The sequence below is a fragment of the Chanodichthys erythropterus genome, chromosome 12, assembly GCF_024489055.1.
Source record: "Chanodichthys erythropterus isolate Z2021 chromosome 12, ASM2448905v1, whole genome shotgun sequence".
NCBI classification, from domain to species: domain Eukaryota; kingdom Metazoa; phylum Chordata; class Actinopteri; order Cypriniformes; family Xenocyprididae; genus Chanodichthys; species Chanodichthys erythropterus.
Genome location: NC_090232.1, coordinates 23,423,579 through 23,450,587, shown reverse-complemented (window position 1 = coordinate 23,450,587; position 27,009 = coordinate 23,423,579).

Below are 27,009 nucleotides of genomic sequence, written 5' to 3'. Positions count from 1 at the left end.
ATACAGAGATAGTATATTAAAAGCACATTTTAGTTCATATTTCATGCTGTCTCAGAATATCACAGTTGAGTACACTTAGATGTTCTTAAGATGATCTTAAGAAGTACTAAAGAAGTATTTTTAGTATATGAAGTACAAAATTAGTGTGTGAAAATAGAGCACTTTAAGTACATTATAGAACTTTACTTTTTTCACTTGGGTTAACTTAATTGTCACTCCGTTAATGTTAGGTTATTAGGTTATTTGAATTTTAAAGTCTTGATATGTTTTTTTTTTTTTTTTTTTCCAGCAAGAGGAAAGTGTCATGAATGATGAGCCTGAAGTTGATGAACTGAGAAAGCATGCTTCTGCATTTGTACTGTCTTCAAGAGTGAAACACTGCCTTTCACAGGTAAGACACTGAAGTTAATTATGTGAAATTACAGTAAAAACTATATTCTTACATTCTGTTCCTTGTGCATGAATTGCTATTTTCTAAATTATTGCTTTTCCTTCAGCGAGCGGTCAGTGACATCATTTCCCGGGTGCAGCAGTATCAAGCCTCACTGTTGGACTGCCTTCGAAACCAAATTACAGATGTTATTCAGAGACAATCTGGAGTCACAGATCAACTGATGAGTGAAGTTATGGATGTTTTTAATAATTTTGAAGACCCCTTTGACTCTGTTTCCACTACATATATGCAAGAATCAAATCTAAAAAAGCAGTTCATGGTAGTTGAAGCAGAAGAAATTGAAATTTCCCAGACTGCAACCTTGAGGAAAAGGGGAGCCTCACAAGCTCTAGCAATAAGAACAAGATGTTTTTACTATATTCCTTTAATCCAAAGTTTGGAACAACTACTTTCACATCCAATGATTCTAGCAATGTTTGACAGTGGACCAAGCCAAAGCAAGGCTGGCTTTATCAATGACATTATTGATGGGGATATTTTGAAGTCACACCCGCTATTCTCTGTGAGACCCAATGCTCTGCAGCTTATCCTGTATACTGATGAGATAGAACTTTGCAATCCTCTGGGGTCTCATGCCTCAAAAAACAAACTCCTAATGGTGTACTATACTTTGGGCAATATAAATCCTAAACAGAGGTCTAAGTTAGATGCCATCCGTCTACTCGCCATTGCAAAATCAAGTGACCTCTCTCAGTGTGGTGTAGATGTAATTTTGCAGAGAATACAAGATGATTTGAATTTGTTGTATAATGGAGTGAACATCAAATCTGCACACGGAGAGAGAACAATATACGGTGCAGTAGTTTCTCTCTGTGGTGATACCCTGGCTCAGCATGAGCTAACAGGCTTTAAAGAGGGAGTTGGATTTGCATTTTGCAAATGCAGACACTGTGAGTGTAGTTTTGAGGATATGCAAGTTTACTTTGATGCAGAAAACTTTGTCAAACGGTCTTTAGATAGACATGTCAGACAGTGTAATGCAATTGAGAGGGCCGCCACAGACTTTTTGAGAAGCAGTTTGAAAACCACCTATGGAATTAATAGGAAAAGCAAACTGATTGATTTTCCAGCCTTTGATCTCATCAGGCAAACACCTCAGGATATTATGCATGTGATATTAGAAGGTGTGGCACCACTGGAAGTAAAAACTGTACTAAAACATCTAGTGCTATCAGGGCAACTGGAATTGGACAAATTTAACAGTGCTATTCTAGGATACCCATACTCAACTGATGTCCGAGACAAACCTTGCCCTATTACTGTCACCACATTATCATCAAATGATAACAGACTAAAGCAATCAGCTGGGCAAATGCTTGTCCTACTGAAGATCCTACCATTCATATTAGACAGCTGTGAAAGAAATGAATACTTTCAAGTGATTATTGGGTTAATAGAGATTGTTCAGATCCTATTTGCACCAGTTATTTCTTTGGCCACTGTAGCAAAGCTTAAGTTGCTTATTAAGCAACATTTGAGCAATATGAAACGGTTATTTCCTGAGAACAACATAACACCAAAGCAACATTATTTGATACATATTCCTGAACAGATTAAAGATTTAGGTCCAATGATCAGACACATGTGTATGAGATTTGAATCTAAACACTGTTTTTTCAAACAGTGGTCTTCCAAGCTAAATTTCAAGAATGTTTGCAAGTCCTTGGTTAAACACAATCAGATGTTTGAGAGTTGTCAAAATATCAGCCGTGTGAATCACCCAATTTTTTCAAAAGACATTCTATTGGGTCCTGCATCTGAAGTGGAAAATATAAAGTATGTGCAGGATAAAATGAGAGATTTTTTGGGTGTAGAAAATGTGCAACATGTGGTATCAGTAAAATGGCTTGAGCTATGTGGCAACAAGTACTTGTGTCAGAAGTCAGTGATTGTAATAAGTGTAACTGAAGATGTTCCTGTATTCGGGCTCATAAAGAACATATACATTGCAAATTCCTCATTGTATTGCTTTGAATGCCAGGTCTATAACACAGTGGGTTTCAGTCATGAGTTTGCTTCTTATGAAATCGATGTCCCAAACCTTGCTCAAGCCACTGAGATAGTGGAGGCAGACACAATTGTAGATTATACATCATATTATGCACTCAGTTTTAAGAACCGTACTTATATTCCTCTGAAGTATTATCTCGGAGATGTGTGTGCAATGTACAAGTGCACCAGTGACTGCTAAAATGAGAACAAAGAAAAGTGAAAAAGCACAGTCAGTTTCCTCTTTTATTTATTTTTTAAATTTTTTTTATTCCCATTTTGCTTACTGACTGTAGAGATTTAAAGATAAGACATTGTTAAAATGAAATGTGTTCAGCACCTTATGTGTACTTGGCTACTGTTAAAAAAAAACTCTGCATGTTGAATTTATGAGATACTTTTTGCTGTACAAGACATCTCAAAATAAATTCACATTGTTGTCTGCACAGAATAAAATATGCTTCTCTGATTTGCTATTTTCTTGTTTCTCATTTGGTTCAAATGAAGTTAAACAATGTATAGTATAATTAAAAAAAAATCTTTGTGTCAGATTATCATAACATTGTTTTCTAAAAATAAGAAATATCATGCTCTTAAAATAAGAAAGTATGGCTTGAAATTTCTGGTTTCAGGATGGACTATGTCAAAATATACTATACACTTTACAAAAATACTTAATTCATTTAAATAAATCACCAGAATTAGCCATTTTTTCTTAGTAAGAAAATTTAAGTTACATTTGCTCAAAACAAGCAAATTAATCTTTTACTTTTAATTCTAGGCTAGTTTATTTATCTTAGAAGACAAAAAACAAGATTTATTGGCTTATTTCAAGATATTTTGACTCATCAAGATTTCATTTTTTGCAGTGTTATTGTTTAAGCCTTTTCTTTCTCTGTGTTTGGTTTAGCATATATCATAGCTGTTCATCTGTGATTTAAGTGGTGACATGCTTGCTAAATAAAACTTAAATATCTTTCAAACTTTAAAATATCTTTTTATGCATATCTGCTTAAAGGTCTTAAATGCTTGAACCCCGGTAAATGCTGCTTGCAGCTTTAATTATTATTATTATTATTATTATTCTTTTTCTTCTGCCGTAAAACGCATCGTGCAGCCCAAACCGTAAGGCCTAGAGACTTGAAACTTTGTCAGATGATAGTACAAAAATCGAGGAGAGGTTGACAAAGTATGACCCAAATCGGCCAATAGGTGGCGCTACAGCGATCAAATGCGCAAAATGGCTCATAACTCCTAAACCGTTTGTCGTAGGTTAAAAGAATTACATATTTGGAATCCTTGCGTCAAGGCGGTGACAAGCATAGAAGATCAGATTTGCTCTCCGAGGTCCCGTTTTCCCGCCATTTTGAATTTTGTCCAAAACCTACTTTTCGAACTAGTCCTAGGTTTTTTGCCCGATCGGAACCAAACCAGTGCAGAAATGTTCTCTGGAGTGTGAATATCAATAATTATCAAAAAAAAGTTGAAATTTTGATTCACGTTCACGAAGGGGCGCCAAAATGTACGTTAAGGGCGGAGCCACTTTTACTAAAATGGCTATAACTCGAGAACGAAATGAGATATTTGCACCAAACTCAGTACACATGTGTATGGGCTCATTCTTTGGTCACGATAAAAAAATCTCGTCGATTGGGCATTAGGTGGCGCTATAACTTGAAAAAAACATAAACACGTCTGTAACTAAGCAACCGTTAGTCCAATCGACTTGAAATTTGGCATCCAGTGTCTTGGTCCAAGGGGGCATGATGGTCTATGAGGACATTGGCGTATCTCAAAAAACATGGCCGCCATCGGCCAATGAAGTTTGAGCACCTATTAGACCAGGTTAACGGAGGCCGATCGGAACGAAACTCAATGGGCATGTTCAACTCATGGTCCTAGAGGTCTGTAAGAATTTTGAAAGAAATCGGCCACAAGTTGGCGCTAACGAGTTTTACGCCTCGGTAATCACATGGTGTTTCATAAAATGCATATCATTTGATAGATCTCCTCATGCTGAACAACTTTGCCTCAAGAACCAATTCTGTCAATCAAATCGTTCATTAATTATTCGCAAATATGTGAAAAACCTACTTTTGCGAACTAGTCCTAGGTTTTTCACCCGATTGGAATGAAACCAGTGTAGGACAATTCTATGGACTCTCTAGATCAATAATTATCAAAAAAAGTTGAACTTTGTCCTTTGGGTTGCTATAACTGGTCATTTAGAAAATGGGTGTGGCAAAATGTACTCAAAAGCCTATAAATCCTAAACGAAAACTCGGAACTTCACGAAAATAAGTGAGCATATGCCAAATATTGTTCTAAATAAGCATGACAAATTTTGTGAAGATTGGGCAACAGGTATAGAAGTTATAACAGTTATAATGATGAAAAATGACAATATTCCTATGTTTATAAACGAAATCTCAACCAATCCAGCCAGCACTGAGCTCATTCGAACAGTCTAGATGACGTCTGTCCACACTATGAATTTCAGGCATTTTCATTGAATTTTCGCCGAGATATTAGCCAAAAACCAGCGGGCGCGATTTAAAATGGCGGCCGCCAATGACGTCACATCCCGGTACATTTTTGCTTCTAACTCAGGAACCGAAAGTCCCCGCGAGCTCAAACTCGGATGGCAAGGTCCCCTCCCGGCCCTTGAGCGGCCACATCCGTCGCGGGCCTCGGGGACGCCCCCGCGGATCGCTAGTTCGCGGGACCCCCGAATTTAAACGGCCGTAACTCCCGAGCCCTACCTCCTAGGACCTTGGGGAAGGGCTCGTTGGAAAGGCCCTTTCCCCAACTAGATTCGATTCAAGTTTGGTGCGATTTGGTCTAGGCGTTCTTGAGATATAAGCACAAAAAGATACGCATTAGACCAGGCGTAACTCCCGACCCCCAACACTCACTGTCCCGGCGATGGTCTCGTTCCACAGGGCCCGTTGAGCTCTATCTACCCTCTGAGTTTCAGAATTTTTCGATGTCCTGTTCCTGAGATATAAGCGATAAACCAAATTCCTATTCATCATTCATTCATTCATTATGTTGGTGTGAAAAAGACAAGACTTGCACTAAGATTTTCTTACCTATCATGTAATTTCAAATATCTACAACAAAACATTTTGCGTGGCAAAATGTACTCAAGAGCTCATAATTCCTAAATTAAAACTCAGAACTTCACGAAATTAAGTGAGCACACGCAGTTTGCGAATATTTATTTGCACTTTATTTGCACTTTATTTGCGAATATTTTCGAAACCGTTTGTCCGATCGTCACGAAACCACCGTAGAAAACACGAAACCTAAGTTGGTTTACTATATGTTAAAGCCCAAATGTCAAAATTTTGATAGGAAGTGGCAAAAAAATCCAATCAAAGTCTTTCATGGGTCAATTTTTATGCGCTCATATATATAAGTGTCTATAACGTCAAAACGAAATGAGATTTTTTCACCAAATTTGGCACACATATGTATGGATACACTCCGAGGACATCCCCCAAAAATGGTGGAGATCGGGCAATAGGTGGCGCTATAACTGTCAAAAAACCTTTAAAACTATATATTTCTATAATGAATTGCCTGACACTGTCATTTTGTGCCACCAGATGGCAGCAGAAGGCCACTAATATAATTCAAGGTTTCAAGAATTCAATGTTTTGTCATTTAAAATTCCTTTAAACCAGGGGTGCCCAATCCTGTTCCTGGATATCTACCTACCTGCACATTTTAGCTCCAACCCTGATAAAACACACCTGAATCAGTTATAATTAAGATCTTCAGGAGCACTTCATAATTACAGACAGGTGTGTTGTGTTGAGCTGGGCTAAAGCTGAACTCTGTAGGAAGGTAGATCTGCAGGAACAGGATTGTTCCACAGGGCCCGTTGAGCTCTATCTACCCTCTGAGTTTCAGAATTTTTCGATGTCCTGTTCCTGAGATATAAGCGATAAACCAAATTCCTATTCATCATTCATTCATTCATTATTTTGGTGTGAAAAAGACAAGACTTGCACTAAGATTTTCTTACCTATCATGTAATTTCAAATATCTACAACAAAACATTTTGCGTGGCAAAATGTACTCAAGAGCTTATAATTCCTAAATTAAAACTCAGAACTTCATGAAATTAAGTGAGCACACGCAGTTTGCGAATATTTATTTGCACTTTATTTGCACTTTATTTGCGAATATTTTCGAAACCGTTTGTCCGATCGTCACGAAACCACCGTAGAAAACACGAAACCTAAGTTGGTTTACTATATGTTAAAGCCCAAATGTCAAAATTTTGATAGGAAGTGGCAAAAAAATCCAATCAAAGTCTTTCATGGGTCAATTTTTATGCGCTCATATATATAAGTGTCTATAACGTCAAAACGAAATGAGATTTTTTCACCAAATTTGGCACACATATGTATGGATACACTCCGAGGACATCCCCCAAAAATGGTGGAGATCGGGCAATAGGTGGCGCTATAACTGTCAAAAAACCTTTAAAACTATATATTTCTATAATGAATTGCCTGACACTGTCATTTTGTGCCACCAGATGGCAGCAGAAGGCCACTAATATAATTCAAGGTTTCAAGAATTCAATGTTTTGTCATTTAAAATTCCTTTAAACCAGGGGTGCCCAATCCTGTTCCTGGATATCTACCTACCTGCACATTTTAGCTCCAACCCTGATAAAACACACCTGAATCAGTTATAATTAAGATCTTCAGGAGCACTTCATAATTACAGACAGGTGTGTTGTGTTGAGCTGGGCTAAAGCTGAACTCTGTAGGAAGGTAGATCTGCAGGAACAGGATTGTTCCACAGGGCCCGTTGAGCTCTATCTACCCTCTGAGTTTCAGAATTTTTCGATGTCCTGTTCCTGAGATATAAGCGATAAACCAAATTCCTATTCATCATTCATTCATTCATTATTTTGGTGTGAAAAAGACAAGACTTGCACTAAGATTTTCTTACCTATCATGTAATTTCAAATATCTACAACAAAACATTTTGCGTGGCAAAATGTACTCAAGAGCTTATAATTCCTAAATTAAAACTCAGAACTTCACGAAATTAAGTGAGCACACGCAGCATATGCCTCTAAAGAAGCATGCCAATTTTTATGGAGATCGACCAATAGGTGGCGCTATAACTGTAAAAGCTTTAAAATCCATATATTTTCAATGGTAAATTGCCTGTTTTGGCTGAAAATGGTCAATTCCTTCTATGATTTAGGTGTTTCCATGCTTGCTAAATAAAACTTAAATATCTTTTAAACTTTAAAGTATCTTTTTATGCATATCTGCTTAAAGGTCTTAAATGCTTGAACCCCGGTAAATGCTGCTTGCAGCTTTAATTATTAGGGGTTCAAGCACGTAGTGCTGAAACCCTATTGTTATTGTGCTGATTTTTATTATTATTATTATTATTAGGGGTTCAAGCACGTAGTGCTGAAACCCTATTGTTATTGTGCTGATTTTTATTATTATTATTCTTTTTCTTCTGCCGTAAAACGCATCGTGCAGCCCAAACCGTAAGGCCTAGAGACTTGAAACTTTGTCAGATGATAGTACAAAAATCGAGGAGAGGTTGACAAAGTATGACCCAAATCGGCCAATAGGTGGCGCTACAGCGATCAAATGCGCAAAATGGCTCATAACTCCTAAACCGTTTGTCGTAGATTAAAAGAATTACATATTTGGAATCCTTGCGTCAAGGCGGTGACAAGCGTAGAAGATCAGATTTGCTCTCCGAGGTCCCGTTTTCCCGCCATTTTGAATTTTGTCCAAAACCTACTTTTCGAACTAGTCCTAGGTTTTTTGCCCGATCGGAACCAAACCAGTGCAGAAATGTTCTCTGGAGTGTGAATATCAATAATTATCAAAAAAAAGTTGAAATTTTGATTCACGGTCACGAAGGGGCGCCAAAACGTACGTTAAGGGCGGAGCCACTTTTACTAAAATGGCTATAACTCGAGAACGAAATGAGATATTTGCACCAAACTCGGTACACATGTGTATGGGCTCATTCTTTGGTCACGATAAAAAAATCTCGTCGATTGGGCATTAGGTGGCGCTATAACTTGAAAAAAACATAAACACGTCTGTAACTAAGCAACCGTTAGTCCAATCGACTTGAAATTTGGCATGCAGTGTCTTGGTCCAAGGGGGCATGATGGTCTATGAGGACATTGGCGTATCTCAAAAAACATGGCCGCCATCGGCCAATGAAGTTTAAGCACCTATTAGACCAGGTTAACGGAGGCCGATCGGAACGAAACTCAATGGGCATGTTCAACTCATGGTCCTAGAGGTCTGTAAGAATTTTGAAAGAAATCGGCCACAAGTTGGCGCTAACGAGTTTTACGCCTCGGTAATCACATGGTGTTTCATAAAATGCATATCATTTGATAGATCTCCTCATGCTGAACAACTTTGCCTCAAGAACCAATTCTGTCAATCAAATCGTTCATTAATTATTCGCAAATATGTGAAAAACCTACTTTTGCGAACTAGTCCTAGGTTTTTCACCCGATTGGAATGAAACCAGTGTAGGACAATTCTATGGACTCTCTAGATCAATAATTATCAAAAAAAAGTTGAACTTTGTCCTTTGGGTTGCTATAACTGGTCATTTAGAAAATGGGTGTGGCAAAATGTACTCAAAAGCCTATAAATCCTAAACGAAAACTCGGAACTTCACGAAAATAAGTGAGCATATGCCAAATATTGTTCTAAATAAGCATGACAAATTTTGTGAAGATTGGGCAACAGGTATAGAAGTTATAACAGTTATAATGATGAAAAATGACAATATTCCTATGTTTATAAACGAAATCTCAACCAATCCAGCCAGCACTGAGCTCATTCGAACAGTCTAGATGACGTCTGTCCACACTATGAATTTCAGGCATTTTCATTGAATTTTCGCCGAGATATTAGCCAAAAACCAGCGGGCGCGATTTAAAATGGCGGCCGCCAATGACGTCACATCCCGGTACATTTTTGCTTCTAACTCAGGAACCGAAAGTCCCCGCGAGCTCAAACTCGGATGGCAAGGTCCCCTCCGGGCCCTTGAGCGGCCACATCCGTCTCGGGCCTCGGGAACGCCCCCCCGGATCGCGAGTTCGCGGGACCCCCGAATTTAAACGGCCGTAACTCCCGAGCCCTACCTCCTAGGACCTTGGGGAAGGGCTCGTTGGAAAGGCCCTTTCCCCGACTAGATTTGATTCGAGTTTGGTGCAATTTGGCCTGAGCGTTCTTGAGATATAAGCACAAAAAGATACGCATTAGACCAGGCGTAACTCCCGACCCCCAACACTCACTGTCCCCGCGATGGTCTCGTTCCACAGGGCCTGTTGAGCACTATCTACCCTCTGAGTTTCAGAATTTTTCGATGTCCTGTTCCCGAGATATAAGCGAAAAACCAAATTCCCATTTATCATTCATTCATTCATTATTCTGTTGTCAGAAAGACAAGATTTGCACTAAGATTTTCTTACCTATCATGTATTTCAAATATCTACAACAATGTGTGTGTAAACATGTTTAATGCAATCATGGAAAATGTACAAAACCAGACCATTTTTAAACTGAAAGTAGGCTAATGACTGGTCCTTTGCTGCCACCTGCTGGTTAAAGTAGTCATATTGTTCTGTAATGCATATTTAGACTTGATAAAATCACTATTAATGATTACAATCACATTTTGTCAAAATGCATCACTCAATTTCGGTTGAATTATTAATGACAATTGTGCCACATTATGTGAAACTTTAAGGAGACTTGCAGTAAACATTTCGTTACCCATCATTTATTATGTCAATCAAATCATTCATTCAAGAATATTTTAAAAACCTACTTTTGCATGCTAATCAGGTTTTTTGCTCAATCTGAATAAAACCAATGCAGTACAATTCTCTGGACTCTGTTGTTTAATAATAATCAAAAAAAGTTGAACTTTTGCATTAGTGGATATAAAAGGGTCATTTCAAAATGTGGCCTTCACCAAGTGTCCCTGAAAGCCATATATCTCTCCAAGGAATGCTCGGATCTTTCTGAAAATAAGCAAGGACGTGTGACATGACTCTAAACAAGCAATTTCATGGAGATCGGGACAATAGCTAACTTTAACAGTTAAAAATGTGTTGAATGACAATGTTCATATGTTTTGTATGTCCTGAAATTGTCATTTGCCACCAGATGGCAGTAGAAGGCCACTAATATAGTTCAAGATTTCAAGGTTTTTCCAAGGTTTTGTCATGTTATATCTCTTTTAAACTATATAAATCCTTATAATATCATTACAAATCACATTTTGTCAAGGTTTACCTCTTCATTTGTTCATCTGACATATGTTTTTTTGCAATAATACAACATTACAATTACATTGAGACCTGAAAATGATGATTTTTAAAGGGAAAACCTGGAATAAGCATTTTCTTACCTCATTATTGATTTCAAAAATCCATATTTGCAACAAAATGTGTTTGTAAGCATGTTTAATTAATGTAGTGAACATGGAAATATACTTGAAACACAAAACAGATACTGTTTTGACACAGAATGAAAGTGAACCAATAAGTGGTGTGTGTGTGTATGAGTAAACATGCGTATTATTGTTTAAGCCTTTTCTTTCTCTGTGTTTGGTTTAGCATATATCATAGCTGTTCATCTGTGATTTAAGTGGTGACATGCTTGCTAAATAAAACTTAAATATCTTTCAAACTTTAAAATATCTTTTTATGCATATCTGCTTAAAGGTCTTAAATGCTTGAACCCCGGTAAATGCTGCTTGCAGCTTTAATTATTATTATTATTCTTTTTCTTCTGCCGTAAAACGCATCGTGCAGCCCAAACCGTAAGGCCTAGAGACTTGAAACTTTGTCAGATGATAGTACAAAAATCGAGGAGAGGTTGACAAAGTATGACCCAAATCGGCCAATAGGTGGCGCTACAGCGATCAAATGCGCAAAATGGCTCATAACTCCTAAACCGTTTGTCGTAGGTTAAAAGAATTACATATTTGGAATCCTTGCGTCAAGGCGGTGACAAGCGTAGAAGATCAGATTTGCTCTCCGAGGTCCCGTTTTCCCGCCATTTTGAATTTTGTCCAAAACCTACTTTTCGAACTAGTCCTAGGTTTTTTGCCCGATCGGAACCAAACCAGTGCAGAAATGTTCTCTGGAGTGTGAATATCAATAATTATCAAAAAAAGTTGAAATTTTGATTCACGGTCACGAAGGGGCGCCAAAATGTACGTTAAGGGCGGAGCCACTTTTACTAAAATGGCTATAACTCGAGAACGAAATGAGATATTTGCACCAAACTCAGTACACATGTGTATGGGCTCATTCTTTGGTCACGATAAAAAAATCTCGTCGATTGGGCATTAGGTGGCGCTATAACTTGAAAAAAACATAAACACGTCTGTAACTAAGCAACCGTTAGTCCAATCGACTTGAAATTTGGCATCCAGTGTCTTGGTCCAAGGGGGCATGATGGTCTATGAGGACATTGGCGTATCTCAAAAAACATGGCCGCCATCGGCCAATGAAGTTTGAGCACCTATTAGACCAGGTTAACGGAGGCCGATCGGAACGAAACTCAATGGGCATGTTCAACTCATGGTCCTAGAGGTCTGTAAGAATTTTGAAAGAAATCGGCCACAAGTTGGCGCTAACGAGTTTTACGCCTCGGTAATCACATGGTGTTTCATAAAATGCATATCATTTGATAGATCTCCTCATGCTGAACAACTTTGCCTCAAGAACCAATTCTGTCAATCAAATCGTTCATTAATTATTCGCAAATATGTGAAAAACCTACTTTTGCGAACTAGTCCTAGGTTTTTCACCCGATTGGAATGAAACCAGTGTAGGACAATTCTATGGACTCTCTAGATCAATAATTATCAAAAAAAAGTTGAACTTTGTCCTTTGGGTTGCTATAACTGGTCATTTAGAAAATGGGTGTGGCAAAATGTACTCAAAAGCCTATAAATCCTAAACGAAAACTCGGAACTTCACGAAAATAAGTGAGCATATGCCAAATATTGTTCTAAATAAGCATGACAAATTTTATGAAGATTGGGCAACAGGTATAGAAGTTATAACAGTTATAATGATGAAAAATGACAATATTCCTATGTTTATAAACGAAATCTCAACCAATCCAGCCAGCACTGAGCTCATTCGAACAGTCTAGATGACGTCTGTCCACACTATGAATTTCAGGCATTTTCATTGAATTTTCGCCGAGATATTAGCCAAAAACCAGCGGGCGCGATTTAAAATGGCGGCCGCCAATGACGTCACATCCCGGTACATTTTTGCTTCTAACTCAGGAACCGAAAGTCCCCGCGAGCTCAAACTCGGATGGCAAGGTCCCCTCCCGGCCCTTGAGCGGCCACATCCGTCGCGGGCCTGGGGGACGCCCCCCCGGGGATCGCTAGTTCGCGGGACCCCCGAATTTAAACGGCCGTAACTCCCGAGCCCTACCTCCTAGGACCTTGGGGAAGGGCTCGTTGGAAAGGCCCTTTCCCCAACTAGATTCGATTCAAGTTTGGTGCGATTTGGTCTAGGCGTTCTTGAGATATAAGCACAAAAAGATACGCATTAGACCAGGCGTAACTCCCGACCCCCAACACTCACTGTCCCGGCGATGGTCTCGTTCCACAGGGCCCGTTGAGCTCTATCTACCCTCTGAGTTTCAGAATTTTTCGATGTCCTGTTCCTGAGATATAAGCGATAAACCAAATTCCTATTCATCATTCATTCATTCATTATTTTGGTGTGAAAAAGACAAGACTTGCACTAAGATTTTCTTACCTATCATGTAATTTCAAATATCTACAACAAAACATTTTGCGTGGCAAAATGTACTCAAGAGCTTATAATTCCTAAATTAAAACTCAGAACTTCACGAAATTAAGTGAGCACACGCAGTTTGCGAATATTTATTTGCACTTTATTTGCACTTTATTTGCGAATATTTTCGAAACCGTTTGTCCGATCGTCACGAAACCACCGTAGAAAACACGAAACCTAAGTTGGTTTACTATATGTTAAAGCCCAAATGTCAAAATTTTGATAGGAAGTGGCAAAAAAATCCAATCAAAGTCTTTCATGGGTCAATTTTTATGCGCTCATATATATATAAGTGTCTATAACGTCAAAACGAAATGAGATTTTTTCACCAAATTTGGCACACATATGTATGGATACACTCCGAGGACATCCCCCAAAAATGGTGGAGATCGGGCAATAGGTGGCGCTATAACTGTCAAAAAACCTTTAAAACTATATATTTCTATAATGAATTGCCTGACACTGTCATTTTGTGCCACCAGATGGCAGCAGAAGGCCACTAATATAATTCAAGGTTTCAAGAATTCAATGTTTTGTCATTTAAAATCCCTTTAAACCAGGGGTGCCCAATCCTGTTCCTGGATATCTACCTACCTGCACATTTTAGCTCCAACCCTGATAAAACACACCTGAATCAGTTAATTAAGATCTTCAGGAGCACTTCATAATTACAGACAGGTGTGTTGTGTTGAGCTGGGCTAAAGCTGAACTCTGTAGGAAGGTAGATCTGCAGGAACAGGATTGTTCCACAGGGCCCGTTGAGCTCTATCTACCCTCTGAGTTTCAGAATTTTTCGATGTCCTGTTCCTGAGATATAAGCGATAAACCAAATTCCTATTCATCATTCATTCATTCATTATTTTGGTGTGAAAAAGACAAGACTTGCACTAAGATTTTCTTACCTATCATGTAATTTCAAATATCTACAACAAAACATTTTGCGTGGCAAAATGTACTCAAGAGCTTATAATTCCTAAATTAAAACTCAGAACTTCACGAAATTAAGTGAGCACACGCAGCATATGCCTCTAAAGAAGCATGCCAATTTTTATGGAGATCGACCAATAGGTGGCGCTATAACTGTAAAAGCTTTAAAATCCATATATTTTCAATGGTAAATTGCCTGTTTTGGCTGAAAATGGTCAATTCCTTCTATGATTTAGGTGTTTCCATGCTTGCTAAATAAAACTTAAATATCTTTTAAACTTTAAAGTATCTTTTTATGCATATCTGCTTAAAGGTCTTAAATGCTTGAACCCCGGTAAATGCTGCTTGCAGCTTTAATTATTAGGGGTTCAAGCACGTAGTGCTGAAACCCTATTGTTATTGTGCTGATTTTTATTAGGGGTTCAAGCACGTAGTGCTGAAACCCTATTGTTATTGTGCTGATTTTTATTATTATTATTCTTTTTCTTCTGCCGTAAAACGCATCGTGCAGCCCAAACCGTAAGGCCTAGAGACTTGAAACTTTGTCAGATGATAGTACAAAAATCGAGGAGAGGTTGACAAAGTATGACCCAAATCGGCCAATAGGTGGCGCTACAGCGATCAAATGCGCAAAATGGCTCATAACTCCTAAACCGTTTGTCGTAGATTAAAAGAATTACATATTTGGAATCCTTGCGTCAAGGCGGTGACAAGCGTAGAAGATCAGATTTGCTCTCCGAGGTCCCGTTTTCCCGCCATTTTGAATTTTGTCCAAAACCTACTTTTCGAACTAGTCCTAGGTTTTTTGCCCGATCGGAACCAAACCAGTGCAGAAATGTTCTCTGGAGTGTGAATATCAATAATTATCAAAAAAAAGTTGAAATTTTGATTCACGGTCACGAAGGGGCGCCAAAACGTACGTTAAGGGCGGAGCCACTTTTACTAAAATGGCTATAACTCGAGAACGAAATGAGATATTTGCACCAATCTCAGTACACATGTGTATGGGCTCATTCTTTGGTCACGATAAAAAAATCTCGTCGATTGGGCATTAGGTGGCGCTATAACTTGAAAAAAACATAAACACGTCTGTAACTAAGCAACCGTTAGTCCAATCGACTTGAAATTTGGCATGCAGTGTCTTGGTCCAAGGGGGCATGATGGTCTATGAGGACATTGGCGTATCTCAAAAAACATGGCCGCCATCGGCCAATGAAGTTTGAGCACCTATTAGACCAGGTTAACGGAGGCCGATCGGAACGAAACTCAATGGGCATGTTCAACTCATGGTCCTAGAGGTCTGTAAGAATTTTGAAAGAAATCGGCCACAAGTTGGCGCTAACGAGTTTTACGCCTCGGTAATCACATGGTGTTTCATAAAATGCATATCATTTGATAGATCTCCTCATGCTGAACAACTTTGCCTCAAGAACCAATTCTGTCAATCAAATCGTTCATTAATTATTCGCAAATATGTGAAAAACCTACTTTTGCGAACTAGTCCTAGGTTTTTCACCCGATTGGAATGAAACCAGTGTAGGACAATTCTATGGACTCTCTAGATCAATAATTATCAAAAAAAGTTGAACTTTGTCCTTTGGGTTGCTATAACTGGGTCATTTAGAAAATGGGTGTGGCAAAATGTACTCAAAAGCCTATAAATCCTAAACGAAAACTCGGAACTTCACGAAAATAAGTGAGCATATGCCAAATATTGTTCTAAATAAGCATGACAAATTTTGTGAAGATTGGGCAACAGGTATAGAAGTTATAACAGTTATAATGATGAAAAATGACAATATTCCTATGTTTATAAACGAAATCTCAACCAATCCAGCCAGCACCGGGCTCATTCGAACCGTCTAGATGAAGTCTGTCCACATTATGAATTTCAGGCATTTTCATTGAATTGTCGCCGAGATATTAGCCAAAAACCAGCGGGCGCGTTTTAAAATGGCGGCCGCCAATGACGTCACATCCCGGTACATTTTTGCTTCTAACTCAGGAACCGAAAGTCCCCGCGAGCTCAAACTCGGATGGCAAGGTCCTCTCCGGGCCCTTGAGCGGCCACATCCGTCGCGGGCCTCGGGGACGCCCCCCCGCGGATCGCTAGTTCGCGGGACCCCCGAATTTAAACGGCCGTAACTCCCGAGCCCTACCTCCTAGGACCTTGGGGAAAGGCTTGTTGGAAAGGCCTTTTCCCCGACTAGATTCGAATCCAGTTTGGTGCAATTTGGCCTGAGCGTTCTTGAGATATAAGCACAAAAAGATACGCATTAGACCAGGCGTAACTCCCGACCCCCAACACTCACTGTCCCCGCGATGGTCTCGTTCCACAGGGCCTGTTGAGCACTATCTACCCTCTGAGTTTCAGAATTTTTCGATGTCCTGTTCCCGAGATATAAGCGAAAAACCAAATTCCCATTTATCATTCATTCATTATTCTGTTGTCAGAAAGACAAGACTTGCACTAAGATTTTCTTACCTATCATGTATTTCAAATATCTACAACAATGTGTGTGTAAACATGTTTAATGCAGTCATGGAAAATGTACAAAACCAAAACCAGACCATGAAAGTAGGCTAATGACTGGTCCTTTGCTGCCACCTGCTGGTTAAAGTTGTCATATTGTTCTATAATCCATATTTAGACTTGATAAAATCACTATTAATGATTACAATCACATTTTGTCAAAATGCATCACTTAATTTCGGTTGAAGTATTAATGACAATTTTGCCACATTATGTGAAACTTTAAGGAGACTTGGAGTAAACATTTTGTTACCCATCATTTATTTTGCCAATCAAATTGTTCATTCAAGAATATTTTAAAAACCTACTTTTGCATACTAATCAGGTTTTTTGCTCAATCTGAATAAAACCAATGCAGTACAATTCTCTGGACTCTGTTGTTTAATAATGATCAAAAAAAGTTGAACTTTTGCATTAGTGGATATAAAAGGGTCATTTCAAAATGTGGCCTTCACCAAGTGTCCCTGAAAGCCATATATCTCTCCAAGGAATGCTCAGATCTTTCTGAAAATAAGCAAGGACGTGTGACATGACTCTAAACAAGCAATTTCATGGAGATCGGGACAATAGCTAACTTTAACAGTTAAAAATGTGTTGAATGACAATGTTCATATGTTTTGTATGTCCTGAAATTGTCATTTGCCACCAGATGGCAGTAGAAGGCCACTAATATAGTTCAAGATTTCAAGGTTTTTCCAATCTCTTTTAAACTATATAAATCCTTATTATATCATTACAAATCACATTTTGTCAAGGTTTACCTCTTCATTTGTTCATCTGACATATGTTTTTTTGCAATAATACAACATTACAATTACATTGAGACCTGAAAATGATGATTTTTAAAGGGAAAACCTGGAATAAGCATTTTCTTACCTCATTATTGATTTCAAATATCCATATCTGCAACAAAATGTGTTTGTAAGCACGTTTAATTAATGTAGTGAACATGGAAATATACTTGAAACACAAAACAGATACTGTTTTGACACAGAATGAAAGTGAACCTAATAAGTGGTGTGTGTGTGTGTGTGTGTATGAGTAAGCATGCGTATTATTGTTTAAGCCTTTTCTTTCTCTGTGTTTGGTTTAGCATATATCATAGCTGTTCATCTGTGATTTAAGTGGTGACATGCTTGCTAAATAAAACTTAAATATCTTTCAAACTTTAAAATATCTTTTTATGCATATCTGCTTAAAGGTCTTAAATGCTTGAACCCCGGTAAATGCTGCTTGCAGCTTTAATTATTATTATTATTATTATTATTATTCTTTTTCTTCTGCCGTAAAACGCATCGTGCAGCCCAAACCGTAAGGCCTAGAGACTTGAAACTTTGTCAGATGATAGTACAAAAATCGAGGAGAGGTTGACAAAGTATGACCCAAATCGGCCAATAGGTGGCGCTACAGCGATCAAATGCGCAAAATGGCTCATAACTCCTAAACCGTTTGTCGTAGGTTAAAAGAATTACATATTTGGAATCCTTGCGTCAAGGCGGTGACAAGCGTAGAAGATCAGATTTGCTCTCCGAGGTCCCGTTTTCCCGCCATTTTGAATTTTGTCCAAAACCTACTTTTCGAACTAGTCCTAGGTTTTTTGCCCGATCGGAACCAAACCAGTGCAGAAATGTTCTCTGGAGTGTGAATATCAATAATTATCAAAAAATAGTTGAAATTTTGATTCACGGTCACGAAGGGGCGCCAAAATGTACGTTAAGGGCGGAGCCACTTTTACTAAAATGGCTATAACTCGAGAACGAAATGAGATATTTGCACCAAACTAAGTACACATGTGTATGGGCTCATTCTTTGGTCACGATAAAAAAATCTCGTCGATTGGGCATTAGGTGGCGCTATAACTTGAAAAAAACATAAACACGTCTGTAACTAAGCAACCGTTAGTCCAATCGACTTGAAATTTGGCATCCAGTGTCTTGGTCCAAGGGGGCATGATGGTCTATGAGGACATTGGCGTATCTCAAAAAACATGGCCGCCATCGGCCAATGAAGTTTGAGCACCTATTAGACCAGGTTAACGGAGGCCGATCGGAACGAAACTCAATGGGCATGTTCAACTCATGGTCCTAGAGGTCTGTAAGAATTTTGAAAGAAATCGGCCACAAGTTGGCGCTAACGAGTTTTACGCCTCGGTAATCACATGGTGTTTCATAAAATGCATATCATTTGATAGATCTCCTCATGCTGAACAACTTTGCCTCAAGAACCAATTCTGTCAATCAAATCGTTCATTAATTATTCGCAAATATGTGAAAAACCTACTTTTGCGAACTAGTCCTAGGTTTTTCACCCGATTGGAATGAAACCAGTGTAGGACAATTCTATGGACTCTCTAGATCAATAATTATCAAAAAAAGTTGAACTTTGTCCTTTGGGTTGCTATAACTGGTCATTTAGAAAATGGGTGTGGCAAAATGTACTCAAAAGCCTATAAATCCTAAACGAAAACTCGGAACTTCACGAAAATAAGTGAGCATATGCCAAATATTGTTCTAAATAAGCATGACAAATTTTGTGAAGATTGGGCAACAGGTATAGAAGTTATAACAGTTATAATGATGAAAAATGACAATATTCCTATGTTTATAAACGAAATCTCAACCAATCCAGCCAGCACTGAGCTCATTCGAACAGTCTAGATGACGTCTGTCCACACTATGAATTTCAGGCATTTTCATTGAATTTTCGCCGAGATATTAGCCAAAAACCAGCGGGCGCGATTTAAAATGGCGGCCGCCAATGACGTCACATCCCGGTACATTTTTGCTTCTAACTCAGGAACCGAAAGTCCCCGCGAGCTCAAACTCGGATGGCAAGGTCCCCTCCCGGCCCTTGAGCGGCCACATCCGTCGCGGGCCTCGGGGACGCCCCCCCGCGGATCGCTAGTTCGCGGGACCCCCGAATTTAAACGGCCGTAACTCCCGAGCCCTACCTCCTAGGACCTTGGGGAAGGGCTCGTTGGAAAGGCCCTTTCCCCAACTAGATTCGATTCAAGTTTGGTGCGATTTGGTCTAGGCGTTCTTGAGATATAAGCACAAAAAGATACGCATTAGACCAGGCGTAACTCCCGACCCCCAACACTCACTGTCCCGGCGATGGTCTCGTTCCACAGGGCCCGTTGAGCTCTATCTACCCTCTGAGTTTCAGAATTTTTCGATGTCCTGTTCCTGAGATATAAGCGATAAACCAAATTCCTATTCATCATTCATTCATTCATTATGTTGGTGTGAAAAAGACAAGACTTGCACTAAGATTTTCTTACCTATCATGTAATTTCAAATATCTACAACAAAACATTTTGCGTGGCAAAATGTACTCAAGAGCTCATAATTCCTAAATTAAAACTCAGAACTTCACGAAATTAAGTGAGCACACGCAGTTTGCGAATATTTATTTGCACTTTATTTGCACTTTATTTGCGAATATTTTCGAAACCGTTTGTCCGATCGTCACGAAACCACCGTAGAAAACACGAAACCTAAGTTGGTTTACTATATGTTAAAGCCCAAATGTCAAAATTTTGATAGGAAGTGGCAAAAAATCCAATCAAAGTCTTTCATGGGTCAATTTTTATGCGCTCATATATATAAGTGTCTATAACGTCAAAACGAAATGAGATTTTTTCACCAAATTTGGCACACATATGTATGGATACACTCCGAGGACATCCCCCAAAAATGGTGGAGATCGGGCAATAGGTGGCGCTATAACTGTCAAAAAACCTTTAAAACTATATATTTCTATAATGAATTGCCTGACACTGTCATTTTGTGCCACCAGATGGCAGCAGAAGGCCACTAATATAATTCAAGGTTTCAAGAATTCAATGTTTTGTCATTTAAAATTCCTTTAAACCGGGGGTGCCCAATCCTGTTCCTGGATATCTACCTACCTGCACATTTTAGCTCCAACCCTGATAAAACACACCTGAATCAGTTATAATTAAGATCTTCAGGAGCACTTCATAATTACAGACAGGTGTGTTGTGTTGAGCTGGGCTAAAGCTGAACTCTGTAGGAAGGTAGATCTGCAGGAACAGGATTGTTCCACAGGGCCCGTTGAGCTCTATCTACCCTCTGAGTTTCAGAATTTTTCGATGTCCTGTTCCTGAGATATAAGCGATAAACCAAATTCCTATTCATCATTCATTCATTCATTATTTTGGTGTGAAAAAGACAAGACTTGCACTAAGATTTTCTTACCTATCATGTAATTTCAAATATCTACAACAAAACATTTTGCATGGCAAAATGTACTCAAGAGCTTATAATTCCTAAATTAAAACTCAGAACTTCACGAAATTAAGTGAGCACACGCAGTTTGCGAATATTTATTTGCACTTTATTTGCACTTTATTTGCGAATATTTTCGAAACCGTTTGTCCGATCGTCACGAAACCACCGTAGAAAACACGAAACCTAAGTTGGTTTACTATATGTTAAAGCCCAAATGTCAAAATTTTGATAGGAAGTGGCAAAAAAATCCAATCAAAGTCTTTCATGGGTCAATTTTTATGCGCTCATATATATATAAGTGTCTATAACGTCAAAACGAAATGAGATTTTTTCACCAAATTTGGCACACATATGTATGGATACACTCCGAGGACATCCCCCAAAAATGGTGGAGATCGGGCAATAGGTGGCGCTATAACTGTCAAAAAACCTTTAAAACTATATATTTCTATAATGAATTGCCTGACACTGTCATTTTGTGCCACCAGATGGCAGCAGAAGGCCACTAATATAATTCAAGGTTTCAAGAATTCAATGTTTTGTCATTTAAAATCCCTTTAAACCAGGGGTGCCCAATCCTGTTCCTGGATATCTACCTACCTGCACATTTTAGCTCCAACCCTGATAAAACACACCTGAATCAGTTAATTAAGATCTTCAGGAGCACTTCATAATTACAGACAGGTGTGTTGTGTTGAGCTGGGCTAAAGCTGAACTCTGTAGGAAGGTAGATCTGCAGGAACAGGATTGTTCCACAGGGCCCGTTGAGCTCTATCTACCCTCTGAGTTTCAGAATTTTTCGATGTCCTGTTCCTGAGATATAAGCGATAAACCAAATTCCTATTCATCATTCATTCATTCATTATTTTGGTGTGAAAAAGACAAGACTTGCACTAAGATTTTCTTACCTATCATGTAATTTCAAATATCTACAACAAAACATTGTGTGTGGCAAAATGTACTCAAGAGCTTATAATTCCTAAATTAAAACTCAGAACTTCACGAAATTAAGTGAGCACACGCAGCATATGCCTCTAAAGAAGCATGCCAATTTTTATGGAGATCGACCAATAGGTGGCGCTATAACTGTAAAAGCTTTAAAATCCATATATTTTCAATGGTAAATTGCCTGTTTTGGCTGAAAATGGTCAATTCCTTCTATGATTTAGGTGTTTACATGCTTGGTAAATAAAACTTAAATATCTTTTAAACTTTAAAGTATCTTTTTAAGCATATCTGCTTAAAGGTCTTAAATGCTTGAACCCCGGTAAATGCTGCTTGCAGCTTTAATTAGGGGTTCAAGCACGTAGTGCTGAAACCCTATTGTTATTGTGCTGATTTTTATTATTATTATTCTTTTTCTTCTGCCGTAAAACGCATCGTGCAGCCCAAACCGTAAGGCCTAGAGACTTGAAACTTTGTCAGATGATAGTACAAAAATCGAGGAGAGGTTGACAAAGTATGACCCAAATCGGCCAATAGGTGGCGCTACAGCGATCAAATGCGCAAAATGGCTCATAACTCCTAAACCGTTTGTCGTAGATTAAAAGAATTACATATTTGGAATCCTTGCGTCAAGGCGGTGACAAGCGTAGAAGATCAGATTTGCTCTCCGAGGTCCCGTTTTCCCGCCATTTTGAATTTTGTCCAAAACCTACTTTTCGAACTAGTCCTAGGTTTTTTGCCCGATCGGAACCAAACCAGTGCAGAAATGTTCTCTGGAGTGTGAATATCAATAATTATCAAAAAAAGTTGAAATTTTGATTCACGGTCACGAAGGGGCGCCAAAACGTACGTTAAGGGCGGAGCCACTTTTACTAAAATGGCTATAACTCGAGAACGAAATGAGATATTTGCACCAAACTCGGTACACATGTGTATGGGCTCATTCTTTGGTCACGATAAAAAAATCTCGTCGATTGGGCATTAGGTGGCGCTATAACTTGAAAAAAACATAAACACGTCTGTAACTAAGCAACCGTTAGTCCAATCGACTTGAAATTTGGCATGCAGTGTCTTGGTCCAAGGGGGCATGATGGTCTATGAGGACATTGGCGTATCTCAAAAAACATGGCCGCCATCGGCCAATGAAGTTTAAGCACCTATTAGACCAGGTTAACGGAGGCCGATCGGAACGAAACTCAATGGGCATGTTCAACTCATGGTCCTAGAGGTCTGTAAGAATTTTGAAAGAAATCGGCCACAAGTTGGCGCTAACGAGTTTTACGCCTCGGTAATCACATGGTGTTTCATAAAATGCATATCATTTGATAGATCTCCTCATGCTGAACAACTTTGCCTCAAGAACCAATTCTGTCAATCAAATCGTTCATTAATTATTCGCAAATATGTGAAAAACCTACTTTTGCGAACTAGTCCTAGGTTTTTCACCCGATTGGAATGAAACCAGTGTAGGACAATTCTATGGACTCTCTAGATCAATAATTATCAAAAAAAAGTTGAACTTTGTCCTTTGGGTTGCTATAACTGGTCATTTAGAAAATGGGTGTGGCAAAATGTACTCAAAAGCCTATAAATCCTAAACGAAAACTCGGAACTTCACGAAAATAAGTGAGCATATGCCAAATATTGTTCTAAATAAGCATGACAAATTTTGTGAAGATTGGGCAACAGGTATAGAAGTTATAACAGTTATAATGATGAAAAATGACAATATTCCTATGTTTATAAACGAAATCTCAACCAATCCAGCCAGCACTGAGCTCATTCGAACAGTCTAGATGACGTCTGTCCACACTATGAATTTCAGGCATTTTCATTGAATTTTCGCCGAGATATTAGCCAAAAACCAGCGGGCGCGATTTAAAATGGCGGCCGCCAATGACGTCACATCCCGGTACATTTTTGCTTCTAACTCAGGAACCGAAAGTCCCCGCGAGCTCAAACTCGGATGGCAAGGTCCCCTCCCGGCCCTTGAGCGGCCACATCCGTCGCGGGCCTCGGGGACGCCCCCCCGCGGATCGCTAGTTCGCGGCACCCCCGAATTTAAACGGCCGTAACTCCCGAGCCCTACCTCCTAGGACCTTGGGGAAGGGCTCGTTGGAAAGGCCCTTTCCCCAACTAGATTCGATTCAAGTTTGGTGCGATTTGGTCTAGGCGTTCTTGAGATATAAGCACAAAAAGATACGCATTAGACCAGGCGTAACTCCCGACCCCCAACACTCACTGTCCCGGCGATGGTCTCGTTCCACAGGGCCCGTTGAGCTCTATCTACCCTCTGAGTTTCAGAATTTTTCGATGTCCTGTTCCTGAGATATAAGCGATAAACCAAATTCCTATTCATCATTCATTCATTCATTATTTTGGTGTGAAAAAGACAAGACTTGCACTAAGATTTTCTTACCTATCATGTAATTTCAAATATCTACAACAAAACATTTTGCGTGGCAAAATGTACTCAAGAGCTTATAATTCCTAAATTAAAACTCAGAACTTCACGAAATTAAGTGAGCACACGCAGCATATGCCTCTAAAGAAGCATGCCAATTTTTATGGAGATCGACCAATAGGTGGCGCTATAACTGTAAAAGCTTTAAAATCCATATATTTTCAATGGTAAATTGCCTGTTTTGGCTGAAAATGGTCAATACCTTCTATGATTTAGGTGTTTACATGCTTGCTAAATAAAACTTAAATATGTTTTAAACTTTAAAGTATCTTTTTATGCATATCTGCTTAAAGGTCTTAAATGCTTGAACCCCGGTAAATGCTGCTTGCAGCTTTAATTATTATTATTATTATTCTTTTTCTTCTGCCGTAAAACGCATCATGCAGACCAAACCGTAAGGCCTAGAGACTTGAAACTTTGTCAAATGATAGTACAAAAATCGAGGAGAGGTTGACAAAGTATGACCCAAATCAGCCAATAGGTGGCGCTACAGCGATCAAATGCGCAAAATGGCTCATAACTCCTAAACCGTAAGTCACAGGCTCAAGTGTCTTATATCATTGGAAAGCTGAGACCTTGATGAACAAAACGTATATCTCCGATTTCATTTCCGCCTGGAAAATTTTTCCGCCATTTTGAATTTTGTCAAAAAACTACTTTTGCGAACTAGTCCTAGGTTTTTCATCCGATCGGAACCAAACCAGTGCAGAAATGTTCTCTGGAGTCTAAAGATCAATAATTATCGAGAGAATTTTGAAATTTTGATTCACAGTTGCTAAGAGGCACCAAAACATGTAATGTGGGCGGAGCCACTTTTACTAAAATGGCTATAACTCGAGAAGGAAATGACATATTTGCACCAAACTCGGAGGACATGTGTAGGGGCTCAATCTTTGGTCAGGATAAAAAAATCGCGTCGACTGGACACTAGGTGGCGCTATAACTTGAAAAAAACATAAAAACAGCTGTATCTAAGCAACCGTTAGTCCGATTGACTTGAAATTTGGCATGCAGTGTCTTGGTCCAAGGGGGCACGAGGGTCTATGAGGACATTGGCGTATCTCAAAAAACATGGCCGCCATCGGCCAATGAAGTTTGAGCACCTATTAGACAAGGTTAACAGAGGTCGATCGGAACGAAACTCGATGGGCATGTTCGACTCATGGTCCTAAAGGTCTGTAAGAATTTTGAAAGAAATCGGCCACAAGTTGGCGCTAACGAGTTTTACACCTCAGTAATCACGTGGTGTGTCACAAAACCACACAACATGCATATCATTTGATAGATCTCCTCATGATGAACAAATTTGCCTCAAGAACCAATGCTGTCAATCAAATCGTTCATTAATTATCCACAAATATGTGAAAAACCTACTTTTGCGAACTAGTCCTAGGTTTTTTGCCCGAATGGAACGAAACCAGTGTAGGACAATTCTATGGACTCTCTAGATCAATAATTATCAAAAAAAAGTTGAATTTTACCATTTCGATTGCTATCATAGGGTCATTTATAAAATGGGCTTGGCAAAATGTACTCAAAAGCCTATAATTCCTAAACCAAAACTCAGAACTTCACGAAATTAAGTGAGCACATGCAGCATATGACTGTAAATAAGCATGCCAACTTTTATGGAGATCGACCCATAGGTGGCGCTATAACTGTAAAAGCTTTAAAATACATATATTTTCAATGGTAAATTGCCTGTTTTGGCTGAAAATAGTCAATTCCTTATATGATTTAGGTGTTTACATGCTTGCTAAATAAAACTTAAATATCTTTTAAACTTTAAAGTATCTTTTTATGCATATCTGCTTAAAGGTCTTAAATGCTTGAACCCCGGTAAATGCTGCTTGCAGCTTTAATTATTATTATTCTTCTGCCCTAGAACTGATCGTGCAGACTAAACCGTACGGCCTAGAGATTTGAAATTTGGCCATATTGTAGAGCTCAATTTGGGGAGAACCTATCAAAGTCTCGAACCAATCGGCCTAACGGGGGCGCTACAGTGCAAAAAACTAAATTTTCAGACATTTTTGGCCATAGCTCGTAAACCGCTTGACGTAGACTCAAAAACTATGCATTGTTGCAATCCTTGGGTTAGTACGAACAAAATTGTTTTGCACCTTTTTTTACTCTACGACGCACCGTTTTTCCGTAAAATTGACCTATAGCCCAAACCTACTTTTGCGAACTAGTCCTAGGATTTTCAACCGATCGGAACCAAACTACTGCAGAAATATTCTCTGGACACTGAATATCAATAATTATCAAAAAAAAGTTGAAATTTCAAATTTTGCACGAAACAGTACGCCAAAAACCTCTATGCTAACGTTAGCCAAATGCTGTTTTTAGCTATAACTCTTGAATGGAATGGAATATCTTTGCCAAACTTGGTACATATATGTATAAGCTCAGTCTTTAGTCAAATAAAAAAAAATGTGCACCTCTGCCACTTGGGGGTGCTATAAGACACAAAAATCACATAAATGACTATAACTAGGCAACCGTTGGTCTGATTGACTTGAAATTTGGCATGCAGTGTCTTGGTCCAAGGGGGCATAACTGTCTATGAGGACA